Genomic DNA, 24,812 nt, shown 5'->3' on the forward strand with positions numbered 1-24,812 from the left:
GCGCAATAATGCAAAGCGAACAATCGAACGAGCAATTGGATAACAAAGAGCGTGACCGAACCGTTTAGACGCAATGGCATGTGACTCACCAGAGTTGCAAAGTATATTATACATTATTTATTCCCGATAAAATTACCAGTAAATCGTACCGTGACGTCACCGAAACATCGAATTACCGGTAAAAATTCGAAAAAGAAAAAATTCTCCCCGTTGCGAGCCCTAATCTCCACGAATACGACCGCGTGCATTCTTTCGACGCGCGGACTATACATAGTACGCACTCGACGCACGCTCACAGAATCTAATTCAGGCGTCCATTCTAATTTAAAACGCATGAAATCCGATATGATAAATTCGACACACCTCGAGAGAATGGGTTCGTTCGCCCATGGTGTATTCGAAAGCTACGAAATATCACGAAAGATGGGAGATCGTATCGCGTTCCACGTTCGTGGAATCTACACCCGGGGGACGCTCGACTTTCCCTCGAATTTATAATCAAAGGATCGTTCCTTGGTTTCTCTTCGTCGAGTAAACGAGACGGCTGGGATTGAAATTCAAATCCCCGAATTCGATGTAAGATGTACCGCGTCCTTGTTGCGTGCACACGGTGATGAATAAGAGAAAGTAGACGAGCTCTAGGGGCCCTCGAGATTAAAGAATTCGTAGGAACAGGTTCGTGAATCGATCTCTATACGCGGGGCCTATCCTCGACGGTTAAGCGGGTCGTCGACCGCGTCGAGCCGAAATCATTTCAAATTCTTGGCGCGCTACTCGCGGATGAAACACGATCTCGTTCATTGCCACGGAGCCAAGTGTACTTCGTAAGATTCGCGCGTAGGGGACCAGCGACGGTTGGTTACGTTTCGAATTTGCAAACAAAACGCCGCGTTGTCATCGTTGCATTTATCTATTATGCATGAGGGGAGAGGGAAATTTCTTTGAAGCTACTCCACGATTGAATCTTCGAAAGAAATATCTTACGCTTCGATGGCTGGCTCCAAGGGAGAGGGTTCTTTAAGATCGTGAACGGTCACCGACGAAATTTAGTAACCGCGGTCGCCCAGGAACCGAACACCGAAGGCGCTCCGAATTTGCATACAAAACGTTCATCGTCGTTCTCGATTCGCAGCTTTATTTATTTATGCATGAACCGGAAGAAATTCTCCGAAAGGGCAACGAAGCAATCTCCCTCTCGGGACAGTCCCTCTCGTGTCGCACCGAGATCGGCCGCGTGACGCGCATCGTGCGGACCGACATAACCGGAGCGATTTTTCCGCGTAACGCGGCGAATTTCACGGTAACTTTTGCTTTTTCCCGCGGGCGAGCGTTCTCTTCGATGTTTGGTCACGGAATACAACGTCGATTTCACGGTTGAAACCCTCCTTCTGAATAATCGCTGCTTTCTAACCTAACTTTTTACTTTTACACGTTCACGCGGAAATCTTGCGACATCTTGTGTAAACTTTCGCACATTGCGACGGATCGAATTTTTCACGTGGATACGAATCTCGAATCACAGATGAAAAAATAAAAATGACTTTTTATGTTCGTTACTTGTCGAAAGTAAATTGAAATTTTAATCGTGGAACTGAATATTGTGTAACGAACGAATAAAATTGGAGTTTCGCACGAATACAATTCTCTCCGTCCATGCTTGCGTGTATTATGTATTTATTTATCGAACTGTTAATTTTCATTGTGTCCTTAATGTGAAAAAAATGTTTCTTTTTTTATATTTCTTTAGAGAATTTAGATACGAGGAAAACAAAACTGTAAGCGGATCATTTGACAAGGACCTGTACTTTAGCGGTGAGTTATATTTCATACCGTTTACATGATTTTATTTTACACTAATATTCCGAATGATGTTCTTCGTATTATTCATATTTCTTAACTTTATATCGAATAAAATACTGTTGTTTAAATCGTACTGAGGAGTACCAAAAATTCAGGTCAAAACGTTCGTGCATTAAGTAAACAATGCCTCTTAAAGCCATGTCCTGTATTTATCCGCAACTTTCGTTCTCCTTTATCTTCAGTTCTTCCTTTTTTATTGCAATTATCCTCATTTTCTTTGTCTCTCGTCCCTCTATACAATTATAGGTTAGGTTTAATTGCAGCGCAACCGAGTCCTCCTTCTACACAACTCTGTACATATATTTTCTTCTCGCAAAGTCTAACACAAATATTATTAACAGAAAAATAACGAGTCGATACAATAAACACAGAAATTCCTCAAACCGAATACAACATACCTACCAATTACAATAATATTAAATTCCAGTTTACAAATACGTCATGTTCGTGTCAGATTAAATAAATCCCATATACATAGTGCAATAATTATTCGCAGAATTTTGGGCAAGAGGACCGACACGACCGGGCTTTCTTTCCGCTGCGTTTCTCGTAAACAAAGGCGTGGAATCGAAAAGAACATCGAAATACCATCGGTGCATCCAATTCCAACAAAATCGACGTTCGAATAATCGAAAAATTGATTCGTTCGATGGATACCAACGAAAGATTCGTAGATCCGTCGCTTTGTTCGCGGCGTTCCAAGAAAACAAATTGAGCCACGAGGCCATAGGCGTAAACACGCGTCGATCGTCGGGATGCACGCGAGGGCAGATACACAGCTATCTCTCGTTTGTAAAACTTCACGCTTCCGTACTTTGACCGGTCATGATTTACGGGGCAGGTCTCTCGTTGGTGTCGAAGTCTCCCCTCCTCGCGTCACGTTCCGTCTCCCCACTCCTCGCCGCTACCCCCACTCTTCGCCGCTACTCCCACTCCTCGCCGCTACTCCCACTCCTCGCCGCTACTCCCACTCCTCGCCGCTACCCCCACCAAGCGGCCCGCTCGGCTTCTCCCACGCCTCTGTTTTCTGCGTCGAGGGGCACAAAGTCAGAAAGGCAGACCTTGCCGTGGCATTCCACAAAGGTGACGCGGCCCCAGAACCCAAGGAAACAAACTCGATTGACGCGTCGTCGTATTGTTTCGAGCCACCGGTCCGCTTCAATGCGCTCCACGAAACGCGCCCGGAAAAGTCGTATTGTAACGAGCAGTCTTCGGTTTGATGCGTTTCACGGCTGGTATCACCGATTCGTGGAAAGTCCCGCGAATCGAATCGACGCCGGAGACGCTCGACCACGGCGGCTCGAGGACGCCCCGAACGACGCTCATCGAATTTCGAGAGTAGAAAGCGTGCCCTGAATTGGACGGAAACTTTTCTTATCGGGTGTTTAAACGTTACCAGAGATCATCCGTATTTACGTATATCGTAAGATTCGGTAACGTTTAAAAGGTTGTGTCGTTCCTTGAGATTTGGAAAACGGTCGACTTTCTGGGTCAAATTTCTAGAGATACATCCAAGTATAAATCTCTTTTCTTGCATTTCTTTCAAACTGTATTTACCCTTCGTTGAGAAATTTCGAGGAACAAATCCAAAAAGCACATTTCGAGATATTCGAATTCATTGATCTTGATCTCAGCGTGTAGTTTTTTTGCAATTTACACATAGTTTCGAAATTATGTGTAAGTGGCTAATTTTGGGCTTCGTTTGCAATTCCGGACGACGTATAGAAATTTCAATCGGATCGAGAAAGAATGAAATTTGACACTGAATTATCCTACACCTCGTATACTCGTTAGAGAGTGAAGTTCGAACGGAGAAGTTCCCTTGAGGCATCTTCTTCGAGACGAGCGTGGTTATCGAAAGCAGGCGTCGATCGAAACATAGACGCCCGACTATCAATCTTCGTGGAAGTTACGTCGCAGAAACCTGCGTAAGCTCTTTCGTTTCTCACGGCAATAAGAAACGTGTTCCGACGAACCAAGACAAAACAAATTATTGTTCGTTGGACGAACTTGACTCCGTATAGTGGCGGAGACCAAAACCCATTTGGAGCGGCAGGACAAAAGCAGCGAACTCTGGAGAAGTCCAGAGCGTTGAAAAAGTGGCCGCGGTTTTTCTGTTGATAAGTCATCGCTGGAAAAACGGGTTTCAAGGGAGTACGATCAGGTGTCGGTGATTCATTAATTACTACGGTGACTGGGAAGGATTTTTCCTAACGTGCTTGTAAACTACGACGATCTGTCTTGATGATAGTAATAGTGATAATAAGGAACATCTTATCATCAACATGATAATGATAATGATCGTATAATGGTAATTTTAATAGTGATGATAATGGTAATGGTAATGGTGATGGTAACGATGATAATGATAAAGATGGTAACGATAATGATAATGATAACGATAATAGTAAGAAAACCAACGATTTCACGTTCCACTATGACTGATCCATAATAACAGCTAGACCACATACCAGCTATAGGGCTGTAGAACAAAGGAGCGAAGACTGTCTATCTTATAAACATAATTAAGTATAAACAGCCACTAAACACCTACAATTTACAAAAGGATGGGCAGGAAACGTAAACAGAACGAAGACTCTATGAAGATAGAGTCTATGGTTATATCTACCACTGACGTCATCTCTTCGTGCCATTACAATGAGATAGTACCGATAAGATTACACGAAAATATTTATGCACGTCAAAGTCCAAAGAGTACACTTAAAAAGTTCCTATACTTTCTCAATGGTGATATCGCTCGACGAAATCCACGTCTCGTCCTCATTTTTAACCGAAAAATATAAATACAATATAATAACAATTGTAAGAACAACTTCATTACACGGTGCAGACAAGAGGAAAAACATCTATTCGAAAACAATGTACAGTCGCAGAAATTTGCATATGGCAGAACATCGTTGGATGTGACCTCGATACTTGTACGTGAGACAAAAGCTTGAGAAAAAAACAAATCGATAGTAAGAGACGATTGCTATAGCACATTGGTCGTAGGTAGAGGGAATTTATTGCGAAGAACGTCTTATTATTACTACATCAGCTACCCCGATAGATGCACGCACTTCACTAATTGCACAGATCCCGATACTTGCACTATCAGCTCTGTTCTCCCGCAACTACGAAGGTTCTGCTGCACTCGCAACAAATTTCAATATTGCAGACAAAGCTACAGTATCGATAAATCCATAAATATTTAATTATTCGTCGACCGAAGTGTACTCTCGTTAATTGCCAAAGCACACGGTGATTATTTAAATTCTTTACGAAAGAACCATTTAAGTTAACTCGACACTGTCCCGTTGTTAGAAAATTCGACGCGAAAAGTTCGCGCGCGATTCGGAGCTTTTCGTCACCGTAATTGCTGTCTGTCGGTCAATTGTGGACATTAAAGCCGCTGGTGCATAACGGCACAGCGTCTGGGAATTCGGAGCGGAGCAGAGGGAACAGGAAACGTGGAGAAGGAGGGACCGTTTCCTCGCAGAAACGAGTCAGGGCCAGGACGCGGCTCGATGTTGACTCCTGGCATGCGGGCTGATTCGAAGAACGCGATAACACGATCCCTCGCCAACTGCGAGCAGTTGGAAACTTATTAACCGTTTCAGATTCGCCGCGGTTCCGCGAGATCCGTCGGTGATCTACGCTCGCGACGGATTTATCGCGCGACACTCGCGCCGCTCCTGCGGGAATAAGGACGACCGACGAAGATTTATTTCCGCGCCAAACCGACTGAAAAATCGCTCGAGCCGGAGCTCGAGTGTGTTTCGGTCGCTCGACTCGAAAGAGGGACTGGAATTCAAAAGTTATTTGAATATTTGAGTATTCAGTACTGTAATACGGTGCGTACGAGATTCGAAATCTTGGCTGTTCGAATACGTAACTGTCGAACACTGGACTATTCGAATACGTAATTGTCGAATACTGGACTGTTCTAATGCGTAATTTGTCGAATGCTCAACTATTCGAATACGTAATTGTCGAATGTTGAACTATTTGAATACGTAATTGTCGAATGCTGAACTATTCGAATACGATTAATTGTCGAATGCTGGACTATTCGAATACGATTAATTGTCGAATGCTGGACTATTCGAATACTCTACTCGAATGCTGGACTATTCGAATACTCTACTCGAATACTGGAATATTCGAATACTCTACTCAAATACTGGACTATTCGAATACTCTACTCGAATACGTAATTATCGAATGCTGAACTATTCGAATACGTAATTGTCGAATGCTGAACTACTCGAATACGTAACTGTCGAATGCTGAACTATTCAAATACGATTAATTGTCGAATGCTGGACTATTCGAATACTCTACTCTAATACCCTACTCGAATTCTGGACTATTCGTATACTCTACCCGAATACTGGACTATTCGAATACTCTACTCTAATACCCTACTCGAATTCTGGACTATTCGTATACTCTACCCGAATACTGGACTATTCGAATACCCTACTCGAATACTCTACTCGAATACTGGAATATTCGAATACTCTACTCAAATATTGGACTATTCGAATACTCTACTCGAATACGTAATTGTCAAATGCTGAACTATTCAAATACGATTAATTGTCGAATGCTGGACTATTCGAATACTCTACTCGAATGCTGGACTATTCGAATACTCTACTCGAATACTGGACTATTCGAATACTCTACTCGAATACTTAAATATTCTAATATTCTACTCAAACATGCTAATATTCTACACAAATATTCTAATCTTCTACTTAAACATGGTAATATTCTCACCCAAATATTCTAATGTTCCGCTCAAACATGCTAATATTCTACCCAAATATTCTAATATTCTACTCAAACATGCTAATATTCAACTCAAATATTCTACTAGTGTACTCGACTAATCAAACACTCGAATAGTGATGTTCAATCATTCGTGTAACGATATTCGAGGTTTGTTCGTGGAATTCGAATACCTATAAAATAATTCGTGTATCGTATTATTCAAACATTTCGAGCCCACTTCGAAGCTGCTTTCGGCGAACAAAACGGCTCCCCTGGCCGATGAAAGATACTCGCTGGCAATACGCTTTTGTTGTCCAATGAATGAAACCGCGGAACCTTGGCACACTTGAGTGCTCGATTAATCGTGGAATTAAGCATCTGGGTTTCGCGTTCAGGTCCGATCGATTTCAACAGAAAAACTGAAACGAAACAGGGGAGAGATCGGCGTAATTGTATGAGACGGAAACAAAAAGCCCCCCCGGTTGCTTTTGACATTTTCCGAACTCGAAGTCAATGGATCTTCACAAAACTCGGTGTCGCGGGCAAATTCGACGGCCGATCAATTGCCTTTCAACCGTACTCGTTGCCCCCTGGTGGAATTAAAAACACAAACGAACGAAATTTCCGTCGTTCCGCTATGAATTATCCAAATTAATTACGAATACGCGTGTCGGGAGAATTTTTCGGTCGAAGGATAAACACGATGGGAATGGAAAAAGCAGATCGACGCTCCCGGTAGCAAACGAGGAATTATCTTTCATCGTGGCCAATTAACGAGCGGTTCCCTTTTCGAGCTGTCAAACGTGGTCGCTTCGTCGTGGGAACAAAGGGGCTCGAGAGCATTTTAATTTATATTCATCGTGTGGAGAACGTTTACAACCGAGGGTGCAGAATTTGAAAAATGTAATACGTGTTACAAGAACAGAGACACAGACTTGACCGATTGATAAACTCGTTGATAGAAGCGAGCCAGCTGAACACGCTGTCATTTTGTTAATTTTTTATATTCTTTATTCCTGGTACTTCGTATCATGATGACACTTCTACAGATGAAAAATTTCAATGAAAAATTTTCCTGTGGAAAGATTTCAACGACCGAACGAAATATGTATAAATATCGGTACTAAGTTTCAAATTGATATCTCGAATAGTTTTCGTTTCATGAAACTTCTAAAGATGCCCTATCTATTGAACTATTAATTGGCCGTTCAAGGTCACCGTCTATCCCCACCATTCTGTCTCCAGACCTTCAACTCTAAAACAAAATTTTCCGAGCATAATAAACGTGTTTACTGTTTATTTTAATAAAAACTGAAAACAATGTCCCCAGGCTACGATGCGTTGTTTAAAATGACCAATAACGTATTGCTTGACCTTTTTCAATCGTTCCTACCGTAATAAGAACACAGGCCCTAATTATTCGATTCATTGTATTCGGGAGTGGTAGCTCGTTGCTGGTAAACATTGACTATACTCAATCATGTTTATCAACATATTACTGGTATGTAATTACCAGTCTAATTACGAAGCTAATTTATCAACGTATCGGTAAATGTTTCACGACGCGCTTGAACGAAGAGAAAACCGAACTCGGTACAGTTGTATACTTTCTTCGAATACCTAAAGTCACTCCAAGGTCACGGTGTGTATTTTGATATCCACCGGAGAACGCGTGTAAAAAGATACATATACCTCGAAATGTTTCGTTTGGAATCGACCTTGAAAAATTCCAAGCGCCGCGCTCGCAAGAATTTCCATCGTCACCGTGTTCTCGAAACGAGAAACGATCGTGCGCGCGTCGAGTCGTATGAAAAATACACATACTTGAATAATTGAGCGGTTTGGGTTCTCAGGGACACCCTGTGCGATCCGAGAACGTTACCGCGACTCGAATTTCAAATTTGTCCGCGTTATCGTCGAACGCTCTGGGCGCCAATTCGCGCTCGACCACGAAGCGTGGAATCCGCGCGACAAGCGTTTCATAGTACTCCAGCGGAGTAGCCTTCGCTGACTTTCAGACTTTCAGCGAACCGAGCGGCGCAAACGAGCGTGCCGCGATCGTTCTGCAGCTGCCTCGTTTCAAGGAAAGCGCTGCACCGGAGCACCATCACGATACACGATTCCGAGGGCAGATAAGTAGCCGCGGTAGACGCGTAAGAGGATTTTGCCGCGTTGGAATTCGAAGCCTCGAGCCAGCTCCATTCCGCCCGACGCGTTTGACTTTCGTTAGTTCGCCACGTTCCAGATGAAACCGCGGTTAAGCCGCTTTCCCATCGAGGCGACGCGAAAACGACGAAAAATACCGTAGAATCGGTATCAAGCACGATGAACCGTCACATTCTGTTCGTAGAATATTCGTTCGTCGTGAACGCGACGCGATGTACAGTACGCGCGCGGAAAGATTGCATCCGAGGTCACGGGCAGCTCCTATTCGTTCAAGAAGAATTTCGACGGGCTCGAACGAGGGTACTAATCTAGGGAATCTGGTACTAAAAATTGGAATCTACCCTTTAAATTGTTTATTTATTTCTCTAATTAATTCATTAAATTGAATCTAGTACTAAAAATTGGAATATACCCTTTAAATTTTTGATTTATTTCTCTAATTAATTCATTAAATTGAATTAATCTATTCTTCGTAATAACTTTAATAAAATTAATTCCTATAATTATTATAGAACTTTTATTAAAATTGAATAATGAAATTTATTTTCTATGTCTCGTTAACGTAACGCAAGCACGCGTAAAAGCAATATCTCTGTACACGCTCGTGGAGATAACCGCTTGAGAAATAAAACTCGTCTATAATCTCAGATGCCATCTTCTCGCATGCGTATTGTACGTGTAGGTTTTGTAAGGATTGCTCGAGTACAAGTGGGGGATTTATTGCTCTCTTGGTAAAAGCAAAAATGTCTCGTACACGATCGAGGAAATGACCCACCGATTGTATAGAACTCGTTGTAAACTTCAGATGCAATCTTCTCGTTCGCGTACTGTACATGTAATTCTTTTTCGAATATATATACGATCAAACGAATCCACGAACATCTGAAATTGGATCGAGAAGATTTCAATACCGATTTGAATCGAGTGAAAACAATCTCGAACAAGCTCGAGAACAACGTATTTATTATTTCGTCGGTTGGTAAACAAGGAAAAATTAATTCGTTGGTATTCCCCCTGACGATATTGCTCTCAATCTTGTCAGTTAGGTGTGGAGAAGGGAACGCGGTCTTAGAGCACGTCGGGCAGGAAATTGATTCCGCTTCGCGAACGAGGCGCGATCACGGGTGGAAGCTTGCGCGCCGGAAAAAGCAATAACGTAATTGAAGCTCGTTCGAGCTTCCTACTTGAAAAGTACGATCGTCGTTTCTCACGCGTCGTCCCTGCAACAATTGTTTGCCCCGACTGCGCGCCGCGTTGATATTTTCATTCGTAATTGCGTCGACGCGATCGTAAAATTAGCGAGACCCCTTAATTCGGAATAACAATTGAGCGTTGGAAACTGCAGCTCGCGATACGTAGCCGGCAGGCCGCAAATTTGTTCCGCGGGGTCAACGGATTACAATCTCGGTCTCGCGGCGTCTCGTCGCCTTTGCAACAACGCGAAAACCACCTGGCCGATGGTTAACGACGTTGCTTTCTAATTGCGACACTTTCGAACAAAGGACGTTTTCAAATTGAAGGTGCAGCGCCAGGAGGATTGCGTAACAACTTCGAGTACCAATTTGTTGGACGTGTTTACTCCCGTTGCTAAATACGGAATAGCAAAACCGGCTTGTTAAAACCGACCGGGATCGTTTGGATCCATGGTAACCGATGCAACGAAACTTCCTGGCTAGGAGGGAACGATCAACGTGTACTCGAGGTAGTGCAACCAAGTGACTGTAAACGACTACTTTAGATAACTGCGGCTGACTGATACAGCCTGGACAACTGATCCATACAGAACGACCGAGTGTACTCCAGTTACTGCAACTGACCGGCTAAGATTAATTATGGAAGTGGATGACTGTAGCCAACCACGGTAAATATTAAACAATCGAGCCATGAAAACTGACCGAGATTATTCTAATTACTGTAACTAAGTGGTTGTGATTAATTGTGAAAATGGGTGACTGTAGCTGACTGCTAAGTACTAAACAATCAATCCATGAAGACTGACCGAGTACACTCTAGTTGATGCAACTGAGTGGCTGTGATTTACCACAGACTGTGGATAACTATAGGTAGTTGATAGAAACTAGATCATTCTGACATGAAAACTGAGCGAGTATAGTCTAGTTCCTGCAACTGAGTAGCTGTGATTGACTGTAAGAGTGAATTACTTTTTCCGACTGATAAATACTAAACAATCGACTCATTGTGCAAGTGCTAAAATTTGATTGATCGTAAGTTATTGTAAAAGTAACTGATCACGACTGACTGTATTATTAGCTCTTTTTTTGATAACAGGAGTATTGAATGTAACGACCAGCTGATTGTGTCACTGTTCACAAATTACTATAATACTGTCTGGATAATATTGACTGGTCGTATCGTTAACAATTGTACGATCGTAGGATTGTAGTTGATTGTAAAAACTGGCGGATTGTAACAAGTGAAATTAAATGGCTACAAAACTAGACCTGCAACTGACTTATAAGAGTCACATTAGACTGACTAGATATGTGAGTGTACAAGATTAATTGACTACAAGCTACTTACCATGTTCCCTGCGGTGTTCAAGGGTCTGGTTAATTATAAGACTGAAAATACCCAAGTGACTGTAATCGATTATAAGATTAGGTGACCGAGTGACTATGATCGACTCTATAAACCCAATTGTCTACGATTGGATGACTATAATTCAGAGGCTACAAAACCAATTTCCTACAACTGAATGACTATAATTTATGAAACCTATTGTCTACAACTGAGTGACTATGATCTGTAAAACTTATTGTCTACAACCGAATGACTATAATTTATGAAACCTATTGTCTACAACTGAGTGACTATGATCTGTAAAACTTATTGTCTACAACTGAATGACTATGATCGAGATTCTCTGAGACCAATTGTTTACAACTGAACGACTAAGATCGACAATCTATAATACCAATTGTTTACAATTGAGTGACTACGATTGACAGTCTATAAGACCAATTGTTTACAATTGAGTGACTACGATTGACAGTCTATAAGATCAATTGTTTACAATTGCGTGACTGTGATCTAAAACCTAGAAAAAACTCTATAACCTACAGTCTACAACTGAAGACTATGATCGACATTCTCTGAGACCAATTGTTTATAGCTGAACGACTAAGATCGACAATCTGTAAGACCAATTGTTTACAATTGAGTGACTGTGATCTAAAACCTAAAAGAAACTCTATAATCTATTGTCTACAACTGAATGACTATGATCGACATTGTCTGAGACCAATTGTTTACAACTGAATGACTAAGATCGACAATCTATAAGACCAATTGTTTGCAATTGAGTGACTAAGATCGACAATCTATAAGACCAATTGTTTACAATTGAGTGACTGTGATCCAAAACCTTGTGGCGGCACTACCCACGCTTGCCACCAGAGGGAAACTCACCACCAACCGTTTCCCGCAAGTTCCCGTACCTGCTCCGATCGCTATATATACGACCTCTTACCGATCTTCCAATGTCCCGGCGTATAAGGCAGGGCCTGCTAGGATGCCTTACTGACGAGTCCACTAGCAGGCCCGGGATGAAACGCTTATCCCCACTCCTTTTCCTATTTCCGTTCGCTCCTTCCTCACATACTTTAAAATAGCGCCGCCAAAGTGGTGACCCCGTCTAAGAACCAACGCAACCTTCTGGACAACAGCACAGCAGCAGTACAGGTGCAGCACAAGACGATGGAAGGAACGCAACGTAAAGGCCGATTTTTCGTAAATCCCCCTCTCCGAGGGTTGACTCCTCGACCTGCCAGCGACGACACGAACGCTATACTCCCGGCTAACCATCAGGATCAACCCCAGGAGGACAGCAGGCAGCTTGTCGACATTATTCACCGACCACACCGATGCGTTTCATAAATACTGGTACGCGCACGCATCAACGTCGGACAACAAGCGAAAACGCGGCTTGAGCAAACGATGCTCGCCACGCGTATTCCGCAATCGACAGCAGCTGGGCCTTACTACGAAAAAGAAGCATTCTTCTCTTCCACCGCTCTGGGCAACCTCCTCCTGTGCCTGTTGTGCCAAACCGAACTACGGAACAAATACCTACGCCACTGGGACATCAGGACGGAACTTCAAAGTATCGTTTACCACTGGCAAGGGGGTTATGTGGCGGCACTACCCACGCTTGCCACCAGAGGGAAACTCACCACCAACCGTTTCCCGCAAGTTCCCGTACCTGCTCCGATCGCTATATATACGACCTCTTACCGATCTTCCAATGTCCCGGCGTATAAGGCAGGGCCTGCTAGGATGCCTTACTGACGAGTCCACTAGCAGGCCCGGGATGAAACGCTTATCCCCACTTCCTTTTCCTATTTCCGTTCACTCCTTTCTAACATACTTTAAAATAGCGCCGCCAAAACCTAAAAGAAACTCTATAACCTATAGTCTACAACTGACTGACTATGATCGACATTCTCTGAGACCAATTGTTAACAATTGAGTGACTGTGATCCAAAACCTAAAAAAAACTCTATAACCTATAGTCTACAACTGAATGACTATGCTCGACATTCTCTAAGACCAATTGTTTATAACTGAATAACTAAGATCGACATTGTCTGAGACCAATTATTTACAATTGAACGACTATGATCGACAGTTACTCATCCATAAACCCAATCGTCTAGAAGCGAGTGACTAACCAATCGAACGAAACCGACTCGAAACTACATATACATCCTCTTACTGGAAAAATGTTACAATATCGATTGTCCGTAATAATTCTTGCGGCCCGAAAGAGAGTCACTCGGTTAAACTCGATACGTACACGGCATTATCGGCTTTCGTCGGGCGACGAAAACCGCGAAAACGACTGCAGCTGCGAGATGCGCAGCATCGTGCATCCCAGACGACCAACTGCGAGCCCCAGAGGGAACCAGACTCGGAAAGACCACGTCGCGGTTTGCGACCGGCTGAAATTCCTTCGTGACGCTTCAAGGTGACGCGTTCGGTATGCTGGCACGGTTACCGATGGCTTTATTCAAAACCCATTTAACGCGTTGACGCCGTCTCTCGTTGCGGCCGAGACTCTTCGTCCAACACGGTTACCTTCGTGTTGGAAAAACGGTGAAACGAGTTGACACCGTGTTGTAAATTCTCACGCGCGAATATCATAAAACAATAACACGTTCGCTCGAGAGAAAAAAAGAAAAAAAAAACACGCGAACAGTTAACGTTATTTTCACGCTCGGATTTTCCACGCGCGAAGGAGCAATTACGACACGGGGATAAATATTTATCGCGTGGATTATAGTTAAAATGAAACGCGACTCCGTTACCGGCTGGTCGGAAAGGAGGTTTCGAATAATCAGTGGGAACAAAGAGGGGTTTTCCACGGGCCAGGTTGTTTAAAGCATACGGCGTAACTCCTCGTTAGAATCGAATTACACTCGAATTGTGTGTCACCTAGCATTCCCCACCAGAGAATTAACGTTGTATTTTTCTCCGCGGGCGTGACTTTCAGCCAACCGGCATAAATTATTCCCACTTGGCTCGCGTAAAATATTTATCGAAATCTGCAACAGAGGATACACACACACACACATACGCGCTGTATCGACGTAACTTTAGTTTATGGCCTGTAAAAACCGCCGTGAAAAATTGCACGCGTTTATCACGAATATTACATTTTGGATACCATAGGCTGCTGGGGTGGAGAGAAGAGGATATTCGCACTCTGTAATAATTTTATTTATTTCGCTTCCGTAGCAGTTTGCGTCCAGTTGGGGAAATGAATCGTGGCCGATGGTTTATCGAGCGATGTGGCCCCCGCTGAGCGTTTATAAAATTCACGTACACGGTGTGTGCTCGGGGAAAAAACGAGCAAAAAACGACGAGATCGTGCGGTTCAAGGGTCGGGACGTTGACAGACCCTGACGACTGGAAGTTGTTTCTTTTGGAGCGTAATTACCAGCATCGTGGATTCCCGCCATTTACTTCGATGCCTGCTAGCCTACCCCCCCCCCCCCCCCAGACTAACAGTAATCGGCGCGTTAGAAACCGTTGTTGAACCGTTCACAGTTTTCCACCTCCGCTAATTTCAGTCACGTATTCCGACTGGTAAATAGTTTTTCGTAACTCGATCCATTGACGAAATACCAATGGTGCGAGTATCCGATTCTGTGGACATTCTGGGACTTTGGTGCCGCCATTTTGTCGCATTCGTCTCGTTATTCCATTTTTCGAAACAGCAGATGAGGTTCGAAGAGAATGAAGGGAAGATGGAGAGAGCAATACAAATTGGAAAGTATTCCTAAATTAGGTTAGAAATTTTCTAACGTCTTCGAAGTAGGTTGGTCTGGAAGAATAAAAATTAGAGGTTAGGAATTCTCGAACAAATTCTGAAGATCAACTGCTCCGTTCAGAATGTTTAGAAATTTTAGTTTGGGAACACTCGAATGTTTCTAAAAATCGATAACTGATAGAAATGTTTAACAATCAGAGATTAGGGGTTGCTAAACATCTTCTACGGTTCACCCAGAAAAGAAGTTTTAGAAATTTTCAGGCAGTTTCTAAAGATCGACAGCGCGCCTTAGATAGCTTCAAAAATTAGAGGTTAGGAATTCTCGAACATTTCTGAAGATCAACTGCTCCGTTCAGAATGTTTAGAAATTTTAGTTTGGGAACACTCGAATGTTTCTAAAAATCGATAACTGATAGAAATGTTTAACAATCAGAGATTAAGGGTTGCCAAACGTCTTCTACGGTTCACCCTGAAAGGAAGTTTTAGAAATTTTCAGACAGTTTCTAGAGATCGACAGCGCGCCTTACATAGCTTCAAAAATTAGAGGTTAGGAATCCTCGAACGTTCAATCCCGCTATAACGTTCGTGTAATTACGCAATTACCCCGTTATGACGCGTATACTTTCCTCCAATTTGCGTACCAGTCAATAATAATAATAATAATAATAATACTAAGAATAATATTGTCGTTCTAAAACGTGGTCCTTGGTAAAAGGCACGCGCAACGAGCCAACGAGCAGAGTATAAATCGATCGGCATCGCGCGTTACATAAACCCATTAAAACGACTGCATTGTCTCCAAGTTCCCAAAGCTTAACGGTGGGTGGTTCTGCGGAGAAACTTGAGCAACTGGTGCGATTTTTATTGCCGTGCGATTACGAGGCTGAACCAGGGGAACGGTCACAACCTCGCTGGGAAATTATGTAACTCTTCCCTGGCGATCGAGGCGCGAGCAATCGAGCGTGGTCGAACCACGAATCCACGAGCGACGCAGAAACATTTTCTTTCTTGTACTACCAGCAAATACAAGCTGAAACTTGCCTAACAAACTTCTCGAAACGATCGAAAATCTCCGTAGAAACTCGTGTCCTCTCTTCGATCCTGTTCCCAAAGTTACAGCCACTTTCGTACTCCCATTTAACCTCAAAACTGTACACCACGATGCTCGATAAATCCCGAATACCTTTCGATCTTATCGACCGTTTCTTTCCATCGTTTAAATTAATCGAATTCGGTGATAATCGATACGTACTTGATACATTTCGAACACTTCTGACGAAGGTAAGCATCTACGTGGTCATCGCGCACCAAAATGGCCGTAACTCGGGAACAAGGTCGAATAGGGAACGCGTTTATACGAACTTTTTTCATTATTTTCGCGTCCTCTATCTGCCCGTAGAAGCGGGTCCCGCATGTTACGATACACCCTGTATAATAAAGCGCTCCTTTCACGACGCGCCAACCGCGTAAAAACGGCGATCCCCCCTCCCCTGTCGTCGGTTCTCCTTCGTGATTTCATTCCTACCCCTCGTGCGATTTGATTTCTGTTGACGCTCCAACGACCGAGCCGAGACGACTCTGCACCCCTCCCCACCCCCCTCACCACCTTCTATCTCACCACTACCCTTGTCAACCTTCACGCGGGACCGCGTATTGTACCCGGGCGAATCCCTTCAGACAACAATGGCTGTTCGCGGAAGAAGCCAACGACAATCGAACACTCGACACAAAGGGATCCAGCGACTCGCCTGTAGATCCCTAGATCTACTTACACTGCGAAGGAACGTCTCTCGAATCGACACGGAGAAATATCGCTCCGGTCGTATGTTTCTTCAATTAGGGGGATGTATTTCGGAGCTATTGATACCGAGGTGTCCGTAGGTAAGTACATCCGAAATAACGCCTAGATGTTTATCTGATTTTTACGAGATAATGTAACAAGAGACCATATTTACTTCTGGGTTGAGCACCATGAACGAAGACTTGTATTCTGATTTATTTCTTCAAGTTCGTTCGAGGATCAACTTGATGGTTTTTAATGAACGGGATAATATTCAAGGTTACACGAGACGAAAAAAAAAAATTGTATAATCAATTTTTTTTTTTATTAGGAAGGACCACTTACTCGCGGGGCTTTCTTAATTTGTCGAGTTGTACATATTCAAAAAAATCGGTTATTTCGAGAGTTTTAATGTATATGCTTTCGTAATGTACGGTAAAATATTACGGGAGATTATGCGTTCGTGATAAGGTTGTCAGCTTAAATCGACAAACTCCGATTGGGTCGGTGCCGATATGCAAGTACCAACTTGAGGAACTGAATAAGGAACTAATACGGGCACCTAAGTGAAGAGTTTCCGAGTCTGGGAAGTGCATGTCATTCAATCGTCTTCGGATCAAAGTTAGACACTTACCCTGAGATAATCTCGTCCCGTAACGACAGATTGAAACTCGTTCGAACTATTCCTTAGGAGGATAATTTTCATCTTCGTCGGGGTGTTCAATTAAAACAGCGCGCGCGCGAAATTCTATGGTGGATATCACGGCATAACGCCTCGAAAATTACCAGATGAAAATAATTGATCGAATAATACTCGATTCTAGTAGAGACAATACCATTCGTAGCAGTATTCTAATAACCAAGTACTCGAATAGTTCTCCAATAGTCAGGTATTCAAATCGAATTCGAATTATATTCGAATTGTCAAGGATTCGAATTATATTCGAATTATATTCGAATAGTCAAGCATTTGAATTATATTCGAATAGTCAAGGATTCTAATTATATTCGAATAGTCAAGGATTCTAATTATATTCGAATTATATTCGAATAGTCAAAGATTCGAATTATATTCGAATAGTCAAGTTTTCGAACCATATTCATCGAATATTTGAATCATTAATGCATTCAAAAATTCAAATACCGACGAATTCGACAAGTGGTTGCAATCTAAATTCGAAACAAATCGTTAATTCAAATCCCTGACTATTCGAATATAATTCGAATCCTTGACTATTCGAATACAATTCACTGATGCATTCAAAAATTCAAATACCGACGAATTCGACAAGTGGTTGCAATCTAAATTCGAAACAATTCGTTAATTCAAATCCTTAACTATTCGAATATAATGGAATCATTGACTATTCGAATATAATTCACCGATGCATTCAAAAATTCATATACCGACGAATTCGACAAGTGGTTGCAATCTAAATTCGAAAAAATTCGTTAATTCAAATACTTAACTATTCGAATATAATTCGAATCTTTGACTATTCGAATATAATTCGAATCTTTGACTATTCGAATATAAATCGAATCTTGGACTATTCGAATATAATTCGAATCTTTGACTGTTCGAATATAATTCGAATCTTTGACTATTCGAATACAATTCACGGATGCATTCAAAAATTCAAATACCGACGAATTCGACGAGTAGTTGCAATCTAAATTCGAAACAATTCGTTAATTAATGTCTAAGTATGATAAATTTACTTCATACAGTGTCGCACAAGGTATTTGAATAGCATTCAATTGGTATTCTAGTATTCCAGTACTCAAATATTGAAATCGAATTCGAATACTTCAGTCTTCGTCCAGAATTCGAATAGTATCCGAGTAGTTTTTCTATTCGACTCGAATACGAACAGTATCCGTTTTTGTATTATATTCGTCGAATATTCGAATCACTTTGTCAAGTATTCGGCGAGTCTCAGACCTAATTCGTACTACGGTACGTCGTTCTCTTTTCGTCCAGAAATTCCGGTGCCAGGGACGCTTTTGTTGGGAACGCGTATCCGCGGTCGAATCTCGCATCGGCCAGCATCGCGGGATAAAACACACGGCCGCGGGGTCTCTCGGCTCTAGTAAAAGGAGGTGTGGTTACGGTCGGAGCTGGTCGACCTCGTTTAGGACCGGTAAAGGCATAACGCGAACACACGTTCGCCCGATCGCCGCGCGCTGACGCAGGAACCAAGTACGAATCGACCGTGGCTGTCCCGGCTTGTTCTTTACAAAATGTATACTACACAGAATGTATCGTAACATGTGGGATTCACTTTGACAGTGGACCAGAGACGCAAAAACGATGAAAAAAGTTCGTATAAACGTGTGCCCTATTCCACTCGGTTCCCAAGTTACGACCAGTCTTCTACTCCCACTGATCCTTAGTCACAATCAGTATAATTAATTTTACTAAACTTGTATGCGATACTTGGTAGGTAGATCCTTGGAATCCCTCGAGCTGGTTGACTAATCGTGTTCTATGAGCCAAATTACTCGAATTCAATTACAGCGGAGCTTCTTGTATTCGAATTATAATACTAGGAAGACATGTGCAGTGTTCAGATAATAGAACAATCACTCTTCCGATATTAAACTTCATTTACCCGAATGGAAACAAAACGAAATGATAGATTAAGTATTTCAAGGCTCTGTCTATTTACGACAGCTGTATTGCATAAATCATGTGTTGCAGTATTGTATTGTAATATGAAAGACACTACTGTATATTCGACAATCAAATCTCATTTCGAACGCTTCCTGTAGAGGTATGCAGCTGCACCTTAATGGTGCACAAAAATTTCTTCAACTTGGAAACAAGGTCAAATAGGGCACACACGATTAGATGAACTTTCCTCGTTGTTTTTGCATCCTCGATCCACAGTTGAAGCGATTCCACGTGTCACGATACACAGTGTACACCGTTTCTCTCATTTGCAATATCGGGAGGAACGCCCATCGTGGGAAATATTCTCGAAACGTGAGTTCGATCGTCCATCGCAGTTGTGTAACATTGCAAAAGCTACGATTCCACGATCTCTCGGACGAACGATTGGAAAACGTAACCTCCATTCGAAACACGCGGCGACCTTCGACGCGTAATTGACTGACATTTTCGCGCGATTGGATGAATTAATTTGCATAGCAGGAAACGCGAGAGACTCTCTCTCGATTGGACTTTAACCAAGAGGGAAAATCTGACGTTATCACCTCGACAACTTTGACGATACGAGCTTGGAAGTTTGACTGGCTCGAGAATTTTTAGTTTCGCGCTCTTTAAAATTCAAACAAATTTTAATACCGATAAAAAAATGTTCTAAAGGTTCTTTAAAAATAACAATGGGGACACTTAACAAGTTAATCGGGACCATCCCCGAGTGACAATCTCCGACATAGATGAAACTTGGTTGGTAGCTGAATAGGGTATTAAAAAATATTAGACACGTATTTTTTTTAACGGTTGACATTCATGCCCAAAGCATCAAAACTTCCTCCAAAGTTGTGGATGAAATACCTACTTACTTAAACATTTCGAAAAATAATGGAGATGGATAAAAAAAAAGTGTAAAGATTGAATATTTGACCATTCGAATATTATTCACATACTGGTTGGATACTTGATTCATTGAATTCTATTTGGATACCAGACTATTCGAACACTGTTTGAATACTGAATTATTCGAATACTATTTAGATACTTGACTATTCGAATATAATTCGTTCACTACTTGGTCACTTGATTGTTCGAATACTACTTGAATAGATGAGGAACGTCCAAAGCGATACACAAATCCTTAAATCACTCAAACACCTAACGCAACTATTATCGAGTAAAAGATATACGAGCTGTACACTAAAATTACTAATAAAGTCATATCTTGAAAGTCTCTGTCTCTTATTACAAATTTTTCTTGTTATCCGCTGCGACACTGGGGACACCGGGCGTTTCTTCAGCTCCGCTCGGAATTAATGCGATAACTTGGGAACTTCTTCAGGAATGAAAACTGCACCGCCGAAGAACTCGTTCGCCTCGTTCAAATAAACTTAAAGGCAGGAGTACATTTCTCTAGTGCCGTTTACATGGCAGATTTCGCATGCTGCCGGGACTGTTGCTCAGACGAAACTTGAAACACGGAAACACCGGGCGAAAGATAATCCGAGAGTCGACAGCAATAAATACTGTTCTCTCGATCCACGACGACTTTACGAGCTCTCTTCTTCTCTTTCACGACTGGCCGCTCAACGAACTTGACCATTTTCAAACAGTTCGATAATACGTGGATTCGAATTGGGTATGAGCTTTATTCGAACTGGGTGCGAATTCATTCGAACTAGGTATGAATTGTATTCAAATTAGGTGTGGATTGTATTCGAATTAGGTGTGAATTATATTCGAATTAGATGTAAATTATACTCGAATTAAATACGAATTCTATTCAAATTAGGTGTGAATTTTATTTGAATTCGATTCGAATTAGGTGTAAATTGTATTCAAATTAGATGTGAATTCGTATTCGAATTAGATGTGAATTATACTCGAATTAAATATGAATTGTATTCAAATTAGGTGTGAATTTTATTTGAATTCGATTCGAATTAGGTGTAAATTGTATTCAAATTAGATGTGAATTCGTATTCGAATTAGATGTGAATTATACTCGAATTAAATATGAATTGTATTCAAATTAGGTGTGAATTTTATTTGAATTCGATTCGAATTAGGTGTAAATTGTATTCGAATTAGATGTGAATTATATTCGAATTAGATATAAATTATACTCGAATTAAATATGAATTCTATTCAAATTAGGTATGAATTTTATTTGAATTCGATTCGAATTAGGTGTAAATTGTATTCGAATTAGATGTGAATTATATTCGAATTAGATGTGAATTATACTCGAATTAAATATGAATTGTATTCAAATTAAGTGTGAATTTTATTTGAATTCGAATCGAATTGTATTTGAATTAGGTGTAAATTGTATTCGAATTAGATGTGAATTATATTCGAATTAGGTGTGAATTGTATTCGAATTAGGTGTGAATTGTATTCGAATTAGATTTGAATTATACTCGAATTAAGTATGAATTGTATTCAAATTAGGTGTGAATTTTATTTGAATTAGGTGTGAATTCTATTCGAATTAGGTGTGAGTTGTATTCGAATTAGGTGTGAATTGTATTCGAATTAGATTTGAATCGTATTCGAATTAAGCATGATTTGTGTTCAAATTAGGTGTGAATTCTATTTGAATTCCGTTCAAATTTTATTCGAATTAGGTGTAAATTGTATTCAAATTGGATTCGAATCTTATTCCAAAACAAAGATTCTGAAAAGTTGGTGCCTTCAGCTATCGAGTTTCCTCTGTAATGAACTGATTGTACATCCGATGACATAGATTCGTTTCATTGCAGTGACAAGTGGCTCGGTTCACTCTACCACCTCTCCTCCGCGGCACGCTTCTCAGTTTACGCGCCAAGACGCTCTTGAATGCGCTTCGTAGTTGCGCAGAACTATTATACCCCCAACTGAGCAACCCTAACCACTTCTCTGTCAAGTTTTTTCCGGTAATCGATCTAAACCGCTCAATGTTTACTCGTTTCACTTTTCAAATACTTAAAACCAGTTGCGAATACATGTCCGAAAAATAATACTGCAAATTTTATACTCCTCCCTTTATTTTAAACACGTGGTCCTTACCCAACACTTTTTTTCTTTATAAATTGCAATTGAACAACATTTCGACCACATCGTTTGTGTTTCTCTACAGATCGAGAAAGGAAGGAAACAATATAAACAATATAAACAATATAAATTACAAATAACAAACTGACAACCAACGCAATGTGCTTCACAAGTCACATCGAACTCCGAGGTGAAAATTCTTAACATTTGATACTTCGAAGTCTGAATAGGATTAAATTATTATTTATTACGTATCGTACCCTGACGAAATTTGACCTACGAGGCTGTGGAACACATTTTCAAAATGTTTCGAATATATCGAAAGGTTCTATACTCGGTATTCGAAATGATCGTTTCCGACTGTTTCGTAGCACTCGCGCGCGGCTCGAGGCCATCGCTGGAGATAAACGTGAAGCGCCGAACGGCCGCCCAATTCACGCATCGTTTGTTCGGTCTGCGCGGCGTTTTTAATGCCGGCGTCTTTCACTTTGAGAGCTAGAATGCGCGAAGCCGACGCACGTAGGTGATGCGAGCAACTTTCCCTCGTAACCCTACGATCTTACGTGTCTGGTTGGTCCCGTTCCACGCCTTGGCCGCCGTTACGAGGCAATCAACGCCAGAAAACGAAGGAATTAACGCTTTTCCGCTCCCTACCCCCCTCCTGTCCTCCCGTTCGCCACTCGCAGGGCAAAAACGCGGGAGGAAGAAACGACGGAGCGTGGGGAACGAAAGCAGATCTCTAACAGAGATAAAAAGGGAAACGATACTCGTCTGGCAACGAGGAATGAATTATCGACGCTAACGACGCGCGGGCAATTAACTCCGGATGAGCAACGTCCCCCCAAAGAACCTGGGGAATTTGAGTTTTTTGACCCCCTGTTGCATAACACGAACGATTGGCTATGAAAACAATCCCTGTGAGGCTCCTTTACGAGAGATAATTATTAATTAATTCGCGGGTGCGTGGATAACTAAAAATATTAGATTCCACACTTCCCTAGGTTACGCGATATAATAAATTCAACGACGCTCGTTCTTAATTGAGAAATGTAATCTACGAGTCGGATGTTGATCGTCGAGTGTTTGAAAAAATTCGAATTCTACGCGCCCTGGTTATTCGAATCACGAATGTATTCGAATGGAGACAAACTCAACAAGAATTACCAGGCACTGAATGAGAACAATTGGTCAATTGATACTCGAGTCTTGTGGGGAGACTAATATTCGAATAGTATTAGAAATTCCAGGTATTCGAATAGTATTAGAAATGCCAGATATTCGAATAGTATTAGAAATGCCAAGTATTCGAATAGTATTAGAAATGCCAAGTATTCGAATAGTATTAGAAATGCCAAGTATTCGAATAGTATTCGAGTAGTCAAGTATTCGAATAGTATTCTAATAGCCAAGTATTCGAATAATATTCAAATAACTGAATACCTGAATAGTATTCTAATAGCCAAGTATTCGAATAGTATTCAAATAGCCAAATACCCGAATAGTATTCAAATAGCCAAATACCCGAATAGTATTCTAATAACCAAATATTCGAATAGTATTCTAATAGCCAAGTATTCGTATAATATTCAAATAGCTGGATATCCGAATACTAATCTAATAGCCAAGTATTGGAATAGTATTCAAATAGTCAAATACCCGAATAGTATTCTAATAACCAAGTATTCGAATAGTATTGTAATAGTATTCAAATAGCTAAGTATTTGTATAGTATTCAAATAGCTAAGTATTTGAATAGTATTCAAATAGCTAAGTATTTGTATAGTATTCAAATAGCTAAGTATTTGAATAGTATTCAAATAGCCAAATACCCGAATAGTATTCAAATAGCCAAATACCCGAATAGTATTCTAATAACCAAGTATACGAATAGTATTCAAATATCCAAGTATTCGAATAGTTTTCTAATAGTAAAATATTCGAATTAAATTCGAATGATATTCAAATAGTAAAATATTCGAATGATATTCAAATAGTAAAATATTCGAATTATATTCAAATACTCAAATATTCGAATTACATACGAAGAGCTAAGAATTCGTATCGTATTCGTTAAATATTTAAATCACTGAAACACGTTGCACGAAGCAAAAAATTGACCATTGTGTCTTTCGAGTTCAAATTTTCGTCGAGCTACGACGAAAGTACGAAGTAGCTTCTCGTATGCATCATTTCGACTTCGTAGAAGCGCATGAACGCGCATCTTTATTTCTAAATCG

At 41.2% G+C, this 24,812-nt stretch overlaps 1 protein-coding gene and 1 long non-coding RNA gene across 4 annotated transcripts in view; one reads left to right on the forward strand and one right to left on the reverse strand.

Annotated features, from left to right (window-relative positions):
• Window positions 1-1,847, forward strand: part of LOC143150023 (uncharacterized) — a 58,059-nt gene extending 56,212 nt beyond the window's left edge. Inside the window, exon 3 of the long non-coding RNA XR_012992916.1 lies at window positions 1,748-1,847. This is a non-coding gene — a long non-coding RNA (uncharacterized LOC143150023). The remainder of the gene's footprint in view (window positions 1-1,747) is intronic.
• The window catches only part of LOC143150022 (uncharacterized), a 113,868-nt gene that overhangs the window by 35,190 nt on the left and 53,866 nt on the right, over window positions 1-24,812 (reverse strand). The gene's annotated exons all lie outside the window — the stretch shown is intronic.

Source organism: Ptiloglossa arizonensis, chromosome 8 (assembly GCF_051014685.1).
Source record: "Ptiloglossa arizonensis isolate GNS036 chromosome 8, iyPtiAriz1_principal, whole genome shotgun sequence".
In the NCBI taxonomy this organism is placed as follows: Eukaryota; Metazoa; Arthropoda; class Insecta; order Hymenoptera; family Colletidae; genus Ptiloglossa; species Ptiloglossa arizonensis.